Consider the following 4,125-nt stretch of genomic DNA (forward strand, 5'->3'; position numbering starts at 1 on the left):
CGAAGATTTCCACGATCAAAGGACGGGAAGTCCAGTTTTTACCATGGAAACCGTAACAGTGAAAAAGCAAGTTTTCCGGTGACTTATTGGGTTTTCCGGCGACTGTAGCAGCGATTTTCGGTGACGATGAGCTGATGGGTTCGTAGATCGTGACGAATACGATTATGTGGCCGCTTGAATCACTCAATTCCGAGTTTATTTGATATAGTTTTGGTCTATTCGAGTGATTTCAAACATAAACCTCTTAGTTACTTTTTTAATTAAAAAAAAGCTTACTTTTCGTGTACGGAATTGCATGAAACTTGGTAGGATAATAGATGGGGTCATGACTATTGATAAAGTAATGAACTTGAGAGTAAATGGGTAAGTTGGTTAGGTTCGGGTAAAACGAGTAGTGTTTGGTTCGTGAAAAGGGCGGATAAACAAAGTTGGTTTTGCACGAAAATTGAAAAGAAAGTAAATTGAGTTGAAACATGTAAGAAAAACATAAACTTCATAGTAAAAGAGTTAAAGGGTGAGGCTCGAGATGAACAAGTATGGTTGGACCGTGTAATACCCAAGTAGATAAGGTTGTTATAACCCAGAACTCGTTATAACAGTGAAACGAGTCATAAGGAAAGATTAGAGAAGGGTTTACTCCATAAAATAGTAACCAAGTTTTAAAATTGTTCCAATCAGGTCACTGAAAAAATCTTTTGTTCCAATCAGGTTATTGAATTTTTTTTTTGTTTCAATCTTAGATATTTTACCGGAATAGCAAGTAATCTAGGTTTTTTGTTTAATTTTTTAATATTTTGACTTTGCGTAATAACTTTTAAAGATTGGGAAAAATTAGTATAAATGCGAAATATAATTTTAAAATTCCAAAAATAAATCAAAAAATTGCAATAAATTGCGAAAATTTTAAAAAATTGCAAAAATATTAAAAAGAAACAAAGGTAATGGTTATATTTTTATCGTTTTATTATCTTGTTTTGAATTTTGATAGACTTTGGAAAATTATAATTTGTGTACAACCTGATGTTATACTTTTAATAGACTTTTCGAGTTATAATTTTTGAAACAAATATTGCACCACCTTATGTAATTACTTTTGCAATTTTTTTAAATTTTCGCAATTTATTGCAATTTTTTGATTTCTTTTTTTTGCCATTTTTGGAATTTTAAAATTGTATTTCGCATTTTTCACTAATTTTCCCAATCTTGAAAAGTTATTATGCAAAGTCAAAATATTAAAAAAAAAAATAAAAAAAACCTATATTACCTGCTATTCAGGTAAAATATTTAGAATTTGAACAAAAAAGAAACTTCAATTACCTGATTGGAACAAAAGATTTTTTCAGTGACCTAATTGGAACAACTTTAAAACTTGGTTAGTATTCTATGGAGTAAACCCTTCTTTTTATTAATTGAATAAAACCTAAATAACCTGCCATTCAGGTAAAATAAGTTGAAAAAAAAGCCTATTAACCTGTTATTCAGGTCAAATACATAGGATTGGAGCAATTTTAAAAGTTAAGTGACCTGATTGGAACAAAAGTTTAAACCAATGACCTGATTGGAACAGTTCTAAAACTTGGTTACTATTTTACAGAGTAATGCCATTAGAGAATGAAAATAGTTAGAGAACTGTGTTAACGGACAAACAACCCGCATCGCATCGCACGGAAACGCGGTGCGATTCGTTGGAAATGCGATGCGATGCGATTCGGGTGAGAAATGCGATTGGAATTACTAGCCAAGAGATGAGATTCGTTTGCATCCATGCGATGCAACTGGTTTGCACCCATGCGATGCGATTGGTTTGCATCCATGCGATGCTACTGATTTGCACCCAGTTTGGACCCATGCAATGCGATTGGTTTGCATCCATGCTATGCGATTGGTTTACATCCATGCGATGCAATCCGATTATGTCATGCTGTGACGTTTGTGACAAAACCGGGTACACCTTAGTATTCACATATCGAATAAGCTATTAACCGCTTATTGTGTAACGAACGAACGAATAACCAAAAGGGTCTAGTTATGACTTGGATATCCCGGGGGTTCATTTATAAGTGATACACGTATATTATAAGCCAACGTATTGATATTATGTCCTTAGTACAATAGCAAACCAGTTAAACAAAAACATACTCGTTTAACTACCCGCTATGACTTTAAACGCGAAAGTTAGTTCCAAAATAAGCATTGGGATGTTTTATGCGATCCGTGAAAATATTTTGGATTTTTACGAAAAAATGGTATGTTTTTCTAAATTTACAAGAAATTGGCCAAAAAGCACTCGTTTTCGCGCTGTTTGTCGTACCCTATACATTTTTCTTCCCAAAAAATGTGAATTTCATTACCCCTAAACTGTGAATTTCATTACCCCTCTTTTAAACTGTTTTATGAACTTTCGGGGTGAAAAGCAGATTTACATGTATTTACCTGTTTGGAAACGCACTATTCCTGAAATACCTAAGTGCTGATACATGAAAGATCCATATAGTAATTGATTATGAGCCGTATAATGTGAATAGTACTATAGATGACTCTATATATAACATATTCAATTGAGTATGGCACGAACGTTAAGGTTCTAATAACAATATATACAAAAAGTCAGAAAACGTAGAACACTTAAAAATCATTATCTAATAACAATATTACTTATCTCATCAATTTGGTTAGTTATGATTATCGATATCAAATGTTTTAGTATAAAGTTGTTTAAATTCAAATCAAACTAGATGTTAAATGTTTAATCCTAGAGTTGTTAAAATCTCAAATTAAAACAAAAGGTTTATTTTATATTTTTCCTAGAATTACAGGGGTTGATATTAAAATTTCTTGATTGAAAATAATCAAATCCTATGGTAACAAGTTCATATGGAGAGAATTAAAAAGTTTCAAAAACTCATATGCATCCCTTTCAAAGTTTCAACAGAGCTTACCACAAAAAGATTAATAAATGAAAAACCATCCAACAAAAAGTCTCGAACACGGGACACAAGTGCAATCAACAAACGCCTTGGAACGCTGCACCTGTTTTATATTTGTGTTAATGGATGCACTCCAATTTTATAAGGGGGTGAACTCCAAATTTTATATATAACATTACACTATAATTTCGAAACCGGGGGTTCCCGTGCACCCCCTACATTCCATGTAAATCCGCCCCTGGCTCATAGCCTTCATGGGCCTTATATATCTGAAATGACATACACTTTTTGTACCAACATTTGTGTTAACAGGATCTGCCGGACCCAATGACGAAATTATTGACTTGATCCCCGGACTCAAAGCAATTCGACTAGGTGACTTGCCAAGTGGAGTTGTATTGGGAAACCTTGAATCACCGTTTTCAACCATGCTACATAAAATGGGAAGAGCCCTATCTACGGCAGCTGCCGTTCCCATAAATTCTTTCCAAGAACTTGATCCATGATCCAACCGAAAACCTCTCTTCCAATTTGAACAACTTTCTCAACATTGGTCCCTTTCATCTTATATCCAAAGAAAAAACAAACAAAATCTGATGAGTTTTCTTGCATTTCATGGTTAAATAATCAACAGACAAATCGGTTACCTACATATGCTTTGGCAGGTTATGTACGCCTCCACCTCACGAACTTGTCGAGTTGGCTAATGCACTTAAAGAGACCAAAACCACATTCCTTTGGTCGGTAAACAAAGATTCCAATAAGCATTTCCCTGAAGGTTTCTTGGAGAGAACAAGTGCTAATGGGACCGGGAAAGTGGTACCCTGGGCTCCTCAGGATCAAGTCTTGAATCATGTTGCAAATAGGGGCGTTTGTAACACATGGTGGATGGGCCTCAGTATTGGAGAGTCTAGGAGCTGGTGTACCAATGATATATAGGCCATTTCTCGGTGATCATTATATAAATTCTTGGATGGTTGAGTGTTGGGGAACTGGATTGCGAATCCAAGGCGGAAATTTCACAAAACATGCAACTTGTTTTGTTTTAAAAAAAGTTCAGTTACTGTCAAAAACCCAGAATGAGAAAATTAAAGCACTGAAAGATCTTGCTCACAATGCTATTACACCAAATGGGAGTTCTTATCAAAATTTCCAGACTTTGGTAGAAGTGGTGACCCACCCTGAATTGAACTTTTGA

At 34.5% G+C, this 4,125-nt stretch overlaps 1 pseudogene; it reads left to right on the forward strand.

The window, feature by feature from the left end:
* The first annotated feature begins 359 nt into the window (after positions 1–359).
* LOC143546503 (kaempferol 3-O-beta-D-galactosyltransferase pseudogene) lies at positions 360–4,125 on the forward strand (annotated as a pseudogene).

This window comes from Bidens hawaiensis, unplaced genomic scaffold, assembly GCF_021521415.1.
Source record: "Bidens hawaiensis isolate Kalapana, Puna unplaced genomic scaffold, B.hawaiensis_p1.1 tig00000055_1, whole genome shotgun sequence".
Lineage (NCBI taxonomy): Eukaryota > Viridiplantae > Streptophyta > Magnoliopsida > Asterales > Asteraceae > Bidens > Bidens hawaiensis.